The sequence below is a fragment of the Bombus affinis genome, chromosome 15, assembly GCF_024516045.1.
Source record: "Bombus affinis isolate iyBomAffi1 chromosome 15, iyBomAffi1.2, whole genome shotgun sequence".
NCBI lineage: Eukaryota > Metazoa > Arthropoda > Insecta > Hymenoptera > Apidae > Bombus > Bombus affinis.
In genome coordinates, this window is record NC_066358.1 from 4,051,935 (window position 1) to 4,064,945 (window position 13,011).

Below are 13,011 nucleotides of genomic sequence, written 5' to 3' on the forward strand. Positions count from 1 at the left end.
GCGGCCCACAGAACTGCACGATCTTGTTTCCTAGAATTCAATTGACGATTCATAATTAAAATTTGTGTACACGCGACCGGGCATATTTATTCGCGCTCACACGCGTGCCGAGTGCGTGTATCGATCTTTGCCCGTCCAGCCGAGCCAAATATTTATAATCCATGAAAAATAAATATAGGTTAGCCTACCCCATTTTCACTTAATACGATGTAATAAGAGCGTTATTAATCAGTTAATTCATTAATCATTCGAGCTTATCCTTTTTAGATAAGTTGAAGTTCTTCCCAAGGTTAACAAAACATAATTTCTTTTGTTATTTTTTCTTATTCTTTTACTCGGAGGTATTTTTCTTTTATTTATTCTGTTTTTCTTTTTTAAAGAAAACATGTGTATGAAAATATTGAATTAAGCGTTGCTTGTTGATTCGGTATGATTCGTTCTTGCTTCTACCCTTATACGGCCCCTCAGAATCTACCCCACCAGCAGTCGTTCACGCTCTTTCCTGCTAACAACATTAAAGGAAAGTACCCCGTTGCTGCTTTAATGGAATTTACTTTTGTAGCTTCGCAGAGCTCACCATATTTTACAGAGTAAATTGCACCGCGGGGGCGGATCTCGAAAAACAAGTGTTTCGATTTGACACGAACAATAGGAACGCTCTTTGTCACATTATTTCGTTAGCAGCGACTCAAAGAATATTTATATGTATTTCTAGGAAATTCTAATTTTCCCGAAACATCCCTAATCGTGCAGATTCTTTTTCCATTTTGGTAAATTATAAAATTGGTTGTCGCATTTAGGTTTGTTTGATCGCGTGCTCACCGAAATGAGATCCGATAAGAGACTCTTGTACGATCGAGATAACGCTTAAAGAATCGTTAAATGCAATGATAAAGCGTTGTGGTTTATTTAAAAAAAAATGCTACCGGCGATAAGAAAAAAATTTTATCTATCGTGGAAAATTGTCGGAGTCGAAATAAGTTTGTTCGTTTCGCTTTGTGTTTGTCGTGGATACGTCATATTTCAGGAGAAAGTTGTTTTCGATACTTGATTTACATGTGTTAAGCGTGCGGCTTAAACTGGTAATAATTACAAGATAATGCGTATACACTCGGATTGTCAAGTGAAAGAATGCGCGCGAAGGAAAAGCGGCGAAGTTTTTACCACGGAGTGTACATCATGCTAAAATTCTAATCGGCAAAATTAGTCGGGAGGGGGTACAGTCGCGCCAGAAAGTCTGGCTGACCGCGTTTCCAAGTAGAAAAGTTATGAAATCAATTCAATGTAGGATTGGCCTCCTCTCTGTATAGTGTGCTGTTGGCTCTGTTATTTCTCTTTTTTTTCCTCTCTCCCCCCTCCCCGCCCCCTAAGCATAATCCGCCGTTTACGCTCGTTACACACGAGCAAATGTCTTAATAAGATCTTCGTTTTCTCTTCCCTTTTACGCTTTAATCAATTTCCTTATTAAATTCTCTAGATTAATTTCCGAGGTCATCACGGAGAAAGATCGATAATTAATATTGTGGAAGTTTCAAGCTATCGTAAACAAGGGGAATCGAATCAAATCAAACGACCTCGTTCTCTGGTGTTAATCAACACAACACGAACGCGTAATTACGTTTACCTCATTAGTAATGGTAATCGTATGCTATGTTTTAAAGAGGCAAGAAATCTCATGGATTAAGCCTTTCAGTTAAAAACCGAATACATACATGCATACATGCTAACAATGTAACGTATATGTATGTTTGCTTGGCTGTGAGTGTTGGAACAATCGTGGAAGATAAACCGTTATCAATATAATACTAATAATCCGTTATCTTGCATAAGTAATAGAACTATATATTTACCGTAAAGAGTATCTTGAAAGAGTACGAAATATTTAACGACTCTTTTAACATTTACTTACAATAATTTTCTGTCTTAAATATTACCGTTTGAATATTTTATAATTATATAAAGATCTATTTTATCCAGACAAATAAAGAAAAGTCGTTGAAATATTTGACCTCGTTTAAAACGTTATAAAGTTGCCTGATTCAATTCGGGCCGTGATATTGATTTTGAAGGATACGCGAAAGTAAATAGGAGAGCGATATAGAAATACAGTGATAAAATATTTATCTGAATAATTCTTTTCGAAATGCTACATATATAGCGTATAAATTAAATTAAGATTCAAATGGGATAACAGTCTTTCAAAATACTCTTCCATTTTCTACGTTGCTTTTTACTAACGAAAGTTAAAACGGGAATATTCGTTTCACTTTGGAATCGCTTATTAGTTTTTCTATGTCGTCTATCTTTTATTTTCCCCTATGTATTTTAATGGACTTTCGACGCGCATTTAGCATCGCGGATGTAGCGCGTAATACCAACATTTGCGGCAGTAGTTATCACGACTATGGTTAGGAGCATAATATTACGAATTTCACTGTACTAGTATCACGACAATGAAGGGAAGGACGACGATAAACGATAGATAATTTTCTTCGAACACTTCGAATATTTTATCGATAAAATTCACTCTCTAAAATTTGTTCAAAATTTTTAATCAGTTTTAATTTTAGTTTGTTTATTTTATTTTTGTATTTTCTTTTTAGACATTTTTCCTGAGATCGATTTACGCATAAATATTTGTTTCTGTTGTCTCGCTTATCGTTATTATGTATTTCTATTTAGCGCGAGCAAACGAGTATCATAAAATAATCAGTGTTTTCTCTATTTTCATGCGAAATTTTTATACTCTATATTTACAATAATTGCAACGTACTTTAGTTGTATTGCGTTGTAACGCATCTCGTTAAATCTCTTTGCGTTCTACTCTTTACCGTTTAACGTTTTGCTCTCTTTTTTTTCCTTCGATTCGTTTGCCACATATTTACGATAACGTTATGCAGCCATTAATTTCGGTGCATCGCGAATACCGCTTTCGATATATCGAATAAATAATTTATTTGCATATTCGAGAAACATTAATATGAAATGAATCGTAAATAAAAATGAAGAAAATAGCGAAGTAACATATAATACAATCATGCTCGTGGCTCGTGACACAACTACAAAGATACATAGTTTGAGTCAGCGAAATTCTGGAAACTCGATGTAAATACAGTTTCTTACGAAAGTATTTGAATATTGTAAGGAACATTTACACGAAATATTTTCAAATTTTATTCAGAAAATATTTGAATATTTATAACGCAACGTTCATTAACGCTGTAACGAGATATAGTTATCATAATTGTATGTATTAATAAAATTTCAAACCAATCTGAAAATGTACATACAGATTACAAGATTCATTACATTATTCAATACATTTATTCATTAGATTAATTAGGTATTTCTTGGCATGTTTATACTATCAATTCTGTAATTTTGTTTCAACTGATATAATAATCACCATACCTCTGTTTTATTACACTGCTAATGAAATTTCAAAACGTTTTATATAACACGTATATGTACTTGATGATTCGATTTTTTCTAAATCTGACCTTCGTAGTATTAATTTATTTTAATAAGCTGTATTGATCATGCAAAAGTAGGGAAATCCTTCTATCCTCAATCAAATAGATTAATACAATCTAATATAAGGAAATTAGTTATTCCACCGAATATTTTTTGCTTACATTTATTTTACACAGCCAATTGCCCAATTTATTCGATATCTCATACAAATTTTCGAAATAAGTGTTCGTATTTTAATATAAATTTAAATTTAACTTCAACTTAATTTTAATTTTAAATACCTTCATGATCCGCTGTAACGTAACACGATACATATTATACAATTGTATAACATTTTCATAGTCTTCGAACATCGATACACGCTACTCATCTTTAAAAGTAGACATCGAACGTTCTTGCTCCATTTATTCGAAACTTTGGAGGTTAAAACGTGGCAATGCGTTAACACATATCGGAGAGTCGACGTATCGGTGTGTGGTGCCTTGGGTTTGTTGTAATGAATACTCGTTAAATCAACGGTAATTTAATTGAATTCCTACGCAGCAACGCAATTTAAATGTGATTCGGCGCGGGTTCGAGTTCACTTTCCGCGCCGACTGTACACACGGGTTGCACATAGACGCGTTCACGCGATTAAGTACATTGCTTCTTTCATCTGCTGCTGAAAACGAAAAAGTTGAAAAACGAAAGTCTCGCCGTGGGGAGAGAACCAGATGTATATCTATATATCTACGTGTATATTCGCGATATTTATACGTGTCTAAAAGAAAAGCAAGCAACTTTTAACTTGATTCCGCTTTATCTTTGTGAGTTATAACCGAGCCACCGCTTATCTGCGACTCTTCTTAAATACATTATTGAGTGAACAACAAATAACTCTGCAAAATCTAACTCGCACGACTACGTGTCTCCGATTCTAATTTCCACGAAAACATTTCCATGTTTATGGAGAATGATATTGCTAAGAATTAATAACATAGAGAAGAGAAAGATTATCCATTTCTGTATTTTTCTGACGATAATGAAAACTTGATTAAAATTATTTTAATTTATCTGTCGAACGAAAGCTACGTTAATTGATTTTGTTGAAATATTCGCGATATTTGGAAATTCTAATTTGGAATATATTTACTCTAGATGGATTAACAATGTAACGATATTTGTACGTGGAAATAGTAATACGCTTCCACGATAATAAATTGATAATAACAATGGCGAGTGCTATTATATTAATCACGCGCTAAAAACAACACGCGAACTCGTTCTCCCGATGATAAATTTACTTCGTACATAATTGTGTAATTTAAATAACTCTGCTGGCAAGTTATCAAACTACATGAACACGTACCATTTGAAGCGAAACTGTAAATCATGATTTTAAAAATATAGTCCCTCTTTTTTTATTCTATGCTAACGTTGGATGAAAGTTCAACTCGTAAAACTACGAGTATATTACATTAAACATTCCTTCCACTCTTGTAATCCTAGAGTTCCATTTTCACGCTATCTTTTTAATTTTAGAAATATAATACGTATTACGTACATGTAAAATATTCAGCATTATAATTCGTAGAAAGACGCGATAGAACTCTAACAGAGTTTCATAACGTCACATACCGCGATATAAACTTTTAGATTAATTGTTGTTTGGTCTGAAGTCTGAAATAATCAAATGTACAAACTTTGCACATCCTTGACACAAATTGTTCGTCCATAATGAAAGGAAGTATTTAAACTTGCACCTTAGCATCGTTTAGAATGATGGTTAGCCACCCATCCCTTATAAATATTCCACTCACAGATCTTTCATTATTTCGCGTAATTCGTCCTCAACGTTGAGCGCACCAAAGTTTATCCATCCTTGACACAAATTGTCGAACTGTAATCAAATATACGCTACGAAACGATGGCCAGACAGTCATAATTGCTTTTTCGTTTTATATAAATCTTCGGTTTTTATGTTATTAGAATAAAAAAAATGTTAAAAGCGAACGATAGGATATAGTAAAGAAAAAGAACGAGAGAGAGAGAGAGAGAGAGAGAGAAATGGAGCAGAAATGGCATTGAGTTTTAATAAATGATAGAAATGGTAATTATACGGATGAACAGTCCATTAATAACAATGACGCATTTTGTTGCGTCGATGAATAATCGACAGGCGAGATTTGTTAAATTACAAGTTTTGTTCTCGCGAAATAATGTATAGCGAAACGAATCCATCGTGGATGAATAATGGCAGCGAAGTTTCGGATCGATAGGAATTTACGCGTGGCTTAAATAAATAAATAGAAATTTCCGCGGATAGTCGGGCGTACAAACAGCCAAACGCAATTTGTAGACGATCATGAAATTCAATCCATTTTCTTACTTTAATTGAAACCCGATGTTCCTTTGATATCGAACGGGATAGGATTAACGAATCGTTCGACTAATTAAACTGAATTTTACTAATATTTTCAAACACGGGCTGAATAACGTTCGGCTATTACATAATCTGTAGAGAGCTATAGAGAGTAACGAGTTAACGCATACGAGCGTATCATGAATCGTATAACACAGCGATAAATCCATCAGCATCGATTACGATTCATCGATATAACATGATATGTTAATACACGAGGATTCCGCGTTTCCCATTGGTAATGTGCCAAGATACTGAATACCTTCTTCTAGTGGCTCGAATGTAGAGTGAGTTGTGAAAGCGTTCAAATGTTTGCAATTAAGATCTCGCGATCGTTCGTTCGTTGGGTTCTTTCATTCATCCGGACGAAAGAAGGCCACGACCTGGACCTGACTCAAACTTTACAACTCGCTCAATGTAAATAAGACGTACAGTTAACCCGCGAAAGTATTTGAGCACCAACCGCAGAATATTTTTATGTATGTATTGCACGCGTTATATAAAACATTTTGCGACATGGCTGTTATGATTATAATATTTAATGACGTATGTAGAAGTTATAAGATATTTTCTGCAGGCATGTATCTAGTAATAAATTAGCATACTGTATGAAACGCGTAATTAGTGCTAAATATATAAATTCTAGCTTCTACCAAATAGATTATGGAACATATAAAAATGATATAAAATATCCAAATTATAGTGCTCGTTATAAGATGTATTGAATGGAATAAACTTCCTCTTAGATTCTATTTCTTTAATTGCGTTCATAAAAATATGAATTTGTATAAACATATATAACGTCTAATAATGATTAATTGACTATTCAAAGGCTGAATATGTTTTGATCTCTGAATAAATACATATTCCATAACTGTTCTATACATTTTCAGATTGATTTTAAATCTTACGATCGAGTATCCTCAAAGTGCTAATGAAGTCTTGAAACATCCCGTGTAACACGGATAAAATATTTATAAAAATATCTAATTAATAATCAGCTTTGCTTTTAATTACATAATTCCTTTCACATAAATCAGTTCCTTCTTCATTTCTTCAGAGTCTATTTATATTATAATAATATATAATAATTTCGTCTCTATTAAAGAGCCAAGCGTTATTTATATTTAACACACTGTAGAATAGTTTGCATCATTAACTCGGAACGCATTTGTATCTTCCATGAAGCGTATATTCATGTTAAAACTGTCATAAATATCGCGCATCTTATCAGATTCTTTTCAAGGCTCGGCTGTACGATCTTGATATCCGCCATAGTTATAATATTTCTTTGATAATTCCTGACATGCATATTCCATGTATTAATCATCCTAATCGGTTGGAACACTTTCGTCATCGAGCCGGGTTCTTGGCGTGGTTAGTTTGCGTCTCTTACCTTTCTGTCGTTCTTTCCATTGCCTCACCTTCTTTCGCTAGCCTCCTCTGGTTTCTCACCCCTCGACCACCCTCTCCTTTCCCCGTCAGCAGGTTTTAGTCGACCAGGTAGATGCGGGAGAATATAGCATATGTGAGAGGCAAAAAGTAATTGGCAGTAAATTTTCTTGGGTCTGGACTCAGTGTATCTCGTTGACGCTTCCATGATCCACGCTGGGAAATACTTAGTTCTTAACCCTTCGCGGTCGTAATTCCTCTTCAGGCAACTATTGTGTACCGCTGACGGACCATGAGAATTGATAAATTTCGTTTCCACGATTTATTACTATCTTTCGTCGGGAAGTTTCCAAATTAGAAGCGAAATATCTTCCACATGACATAAGCTGTTTTTTTATTTCTTCTTTTTTATTTCTCATTCTTTTTCTTTTTTTCATTTTTATAGCCCATTACGTAAAAGAATTCTTTGCACGATTGCATTCAATGGAAACATCTTGAACAAGCAAACATCGTATTTAACGAAAAGGAAAGGTTCGACGCGATGAAGAAGAAACGCAAGTCATTTCTTAAATCAGTCTGCAAACATTGGTTGATCGATGAAAAAAATCCAGTGGAAATGCAAGGAAGGGGTGAATACGTATTCAAACATAATAGATGTGACCGGACTTCGAAAAGAGATACAATGTTTTTCATTGTGACGGGACGCGGTTCGATTATATAAGCAATCGATGGGAGAGTGTGTCATTGTCGATTGTGCTTTATTGGCACTGTATCATCGGCCTGTTCCGGTGATTACGGCTTATTAGAATTTTTATCTTTTCCATTAAACGGAAATCTGGATGAGAATGCATTATTACAGAGCTATTATTATATTATATTACATATATTATTATTATAATAGGAAGTCAAATGTTCGAATATTTGGATGGATACCAGTGAGGATAGTGAGATAGCTGCTTGGATGCGGAATACAAACATCAGGGTATTCTCTGTCAAAAGTAAATGTTTGTCTTTTTATTCTGCTCTATAAGCGCGTTTATGAATATTTAGGTACAATGATAAGTCGACGCCTGTAAATTATAATTTTCCATCTTTTCATAGTACGTAGAAAAGAAGTGAGTCGTAAAAATCAATAATTAGATTAATTGTAATTATAATTCACTTACATACGCGTAATGTACAGTGTATCGTAAAATAATCTTTTCAAATCATCTTAATAAAAATAAAGTTGAATACATAAAATTACACGAGTATATGTAGGCATTTTATGGCTGACTGTATTTATGTGATAAAAGATCAGAGCTACAGGAAGACACTTATCGATCCAATTATATCTAATTAATTACGATCGTTTTAACCTGTTTCCGTTGACCAACCAACAAGAAAACAAATCACGAGAGCATTCAGAGATGATGAGGAATATATATGTATATATATATAAAGTGGTATATCCTCTGTAAGCGTAGGAATCACGGTTGAATATTCCAAAGACAGAGTCAGGATTCGAAATAGTTGTTGCACGCGTTTGTCCAGAAGCAGAAGCACGTTGCGAATGCGTAAAGAGCGATGCCAAGTTGCTTCCTAACCGGGTCAAGCAGAAAATGCTACGACTAACAATAAGTTTCGTTTACCAGCGGACAACAGAGATCCGGTCTCTCCTCTCGAAAACTTCCTGGATCATCAAGCAGCCTCTATATGGTCACGCGAGTACCATCTAACTGCTTTCTTAGCTCGATAAATTTGCTAACTTCCCTGAGATTTGCTGTCGTTCAGCGAGATATATCCGCGGAAATTCGATTATACCAGCCTCGGGTTTAGACACATTGTTTTGTCTGAGGTTTGCTGAATGAAAATACATAGCAGTCGTGTGTGTGGCTTCAGCTCCACCGGGTTCCCATTGTTCTCTCGATTAAATTATCTCCTGTCATCTGCTTTTACTTTTCTTTTTACTTGTCTAATTATTTTACATCAATCTTGTGCAATCGAGAGTCGTTAATTGTATTTTTTATCGTAATGTGAAATTGTGTATTTTTAGCTTGGTATCTAGCTCGGTTATTGGTGTTTACGATGAATTTTTATCGGCCCCATACATCAGAAAGCATAGGATGAATGACAAACATTATTTCTAAAAATGTTTTATTTATGCCGTCTTACGATGCTTGCGATAAATAAAATAAGATTTTAGTAGAGAAATATATATGAAATGACCAAAGTGTACGGTTGTGTGAAATGTCCATTACTTAATAATAAATTTCTCATCAGATTTCATTTTTTAAATATGCTTGTGAAAACACGAATTTGCATAAATATCCACGGTCTGATTATTAATTTGACGATTAAATTAGTCAGTTTTTCAAAAGTTTCTGTCGGATAATTTGTAGATTTTATTGATGCTGAATAAAATTTGAATAGTTCTCCATAGGAGTAATATCTAAAGTCCCGTTCTGTGGAGATACGTCCCATGTTTTGTTAGAAAGAAGCTATATCTCGGATGATGCAACTTTGATGCTAAAGCTCGTTACTTTCTAACCGGTTCTCTTTTTTTCTACTTGCCAACTTTTAACTCGAAAACGGGAATTAAACGAACTTTGCGTTTATATTTTAACTGGCTCCCTCGATAAATAAACTTTATAGCCATTATGGCGTGTAAATTCATTGGAAACAGAGAAAAGTGGCCAGATGCGTGAAGGATTTTAACTATTCTTTACTCTGCGATATTTCGCTTGCGTTTTTAGTGGAAAGTTTTTACGAAAGTTTTCTTACAACTTTCGGTGGAAAAGTTTTCCCTACGTTCCGTGAATTCCACGCTCTTTCAGTTGCTGTACTCTTAATTTCCGAAAACGCGAGGTAAACAATATAGAGAACGAGATAGCCGACGAAATTTGTTTTCGCAAATTGAAAGCTCCGAATATGTAGTATGTTTTAGTTTCCCTTAATTGGTATTTGTCGTACAATTCATTCGAAATTTTCGGAGCACTGGCTGGAAAATGAATGAACATTTTTCGTCCGGTTAGTTTCCTATTTTCTCTCTCGTTAAATAAAGGACGAACATTATTTATAACGTGATGTTACGTTTGAATGGAAAATTTGCTTTCTGTTTAAACAGTTGCCTCTGTGCATTATGTTTATATTAGAGATAAAAGAGTCGAAAGTATTTTCCTTCTCCTTCCTTGTTTGTTACACATCTATCGTAAATTAGATAAAAAATGAAAAAAGTGATATATTATAAATGAATTAAGAGCAAGTAAGTTTTAGGAAAATTTAATTTGAAGACTGGAAGCTAAGCACACCGTTCCTATTATGCCATCAACGATCAAATATTTACCTTAGAATTTAAATTTAATGTTCCCTCATGTTTGAGATATCTAAAAGTTAGTTTGACCTCGTTTTTTATCGCGTTTCGTGCAGCCTGTGAATTCAGCTACTTGAACTTTTATATAAAACCATTTTCTTTGTATTTTATTTAAGTACGTGAATGTTTCTAATAGATGTTCGTATTTTCAGTCGCTCTCTCTTCCCTTTCCCTTTCTTTTTTTTTTTTTTTTTTAATTTTTACAATATATGAAATAATTTTAACCTACGGTCGTTCAATAATTTCACCGGTCTCTCTAGGTATAACTGAAATCGCAATTGAAAAACCAATTTGTATTGTAATTCTGTTGCAGCGACAGCTGTTGCACGGGAAATCGTTTCGGACAATCATAATTCCGTGCATGAAGTAAAACATCATAAATTTATATTAAAATATACGATGTTGTGTTCTCCTTTTAGCTTCGCATTGATACGGAATTTTTTTCTTTTTTTTTTTTTTTACTAAAGTAGCAACCGTGTTTCGTTCTGAATCTTGTAAGTAACCTCGCGTGAACGATGTATATCGTTATATGTATATTTATATCATTGTTAATCGTTAGTGTATCGTAACAAATTACATTACGATCGAATAGATGATTATCAAATTCAAATTTCCTCCCTCCTAGGATTGTATCTTTTATCTGAATTGGTTAATAAACGATTCGAAATTGCCCTAAAATTACTTCTTTCCCAGATCTCGCGGACTAAAAACTGGCTAAATACACACACGCAACAAATCTAAACGCAAAGTGTCAATCGAGCACGCGACAAATCGGCAGCCGTGCAGAACGAAAGATTACGGCCCCTGTCGAGTGAATCGAACGGTTTTTCTTCTCTTTTTTTTTTTCATCACGGTCAGCCCCTGGAGCCCATTATCGATCCCTCAACGAAGGGTTTACAACTATGAGTGGTAGTGGGTCTTTTTTTATCGCGGCTCTCTATTCACTGTGGATCAAATTCAACGTGTACTCATCTATACGAATCAATTTAATGCTCAACTGTTATTCCTCGAAATCTGGATACGTTTATAAGTGATCATTGCATACAGAGTTTAACAGCGTTTTTCTTTTTCAATGCCATCGAAATTATTTGTATCCTGTTATTCTCTTTTTAGCTATTTTCGAAATTTCCATACATTTAGATACGTGCAATTTTACTAACTCGAATCTCAATTTTTCTTTTTGGTTTATCGTCTTAAATATTAAATTGCTTAGCTACTCTGACTCGAGCTCTTTATAATATACAGCGAGTGAAATCAATTTTTGTTTAAATTCTACTTCCTTAGAACACTTAGTTACACTTGCTTAGTTACGCTTAGTTACACTTACAAGAACATGAATTTACACGAACATTCATAATCCATTAACGCGTGATCGCATATAGAGTTCAAGAGTTCAAGCACCAAAAAGCAGATATTTTTATTTCAAGCACAATTGAGATCATTTTTAAGCTTATCTATATAGGCGGCGGGCCACGGGAGGAAATTTGTCAAAAATGTGTACAGAGGAAATTTTTGCTCGTATGTTGAAATGTGTAGGGGTTCGATTTGCAGTCCCGTGTGTAGGGTGGTGGAAAGTGGAAAGCTAGTGGGGGGTTTCAAACCCGATAGAGAGGTCCGACGTAATTACTGCTGGGAATTGGACAAATGGAAAATGCATTCTATTATTGTGGCAACTTCCTGCAAAAGGGGAACAGTTGCCTAGTAGAGCTGCTGTGTGTACGTGTGCGTGTATGTACCTGCATGCAATATTTTTTTTATGTTACTACCTTGTGCTTTTGTCGCGTTTCGAATATCAACCAACTTCAATAGAGGGAATATAAATTTTCCATTATATGGGATCGTGTGTACCGAAGGACAGCTTGTTTTTCATTAACCATTCCTGTTCAAGATTCTTGTTCGTCTAGTACGTGTACCATAATTTATTGAAATGAATTTTAAGACATTAGGTAATAGAAAAATTATTGTAGTATCATTTATAAATTATTATTAATTACGTTATATTTATCATATTATTGTTAGGCCGTAGACGTTTATGTAAATTCATACCTTTTTTCTTTTTAATTAGTTGGAAAACATGAAACTTAAATAGGTATTTTTTTTAGTAAATAATATGACTATAAAATATAATAGCGTGAAGTACATTGTACGTTTGTTCATATACATATACGCATTTAAATTAAATTCTTACATTTTGAAATTTTCCATAAATGCATAAACATCAAGTGCAGTTTAATTATCATAATAATTCCATACTTATTCTAGAAGTTGTTTTATCATTTGGAAAGCGATTTTAATTGTTTCCTTGTTTGTTCCGGGACTCATAAAGTGAATCATTAGTAAATTGAGAAGGAACGTCCTCGTCCGTAGAAATCGATGAAAATCTCGCTAGTAA

At 34.1% G+C, this 13,011-nt stretch overlaps 1 protein-coding gene across 4 annotated transcripts in view; it reads left to right on the plus strand.

Moving 5' to 3' along the window:
- The window catches only part of LOC126924922 (mastermind-like domain-containing protein 1), a 172,081-nt gene that overhangs the window by 3,788 nt on the left and 155,282 nt on the right, over window positions 1-13,011 (plus strand). The gene's annotated exons all lie outside the window — the stretch shown is intronic.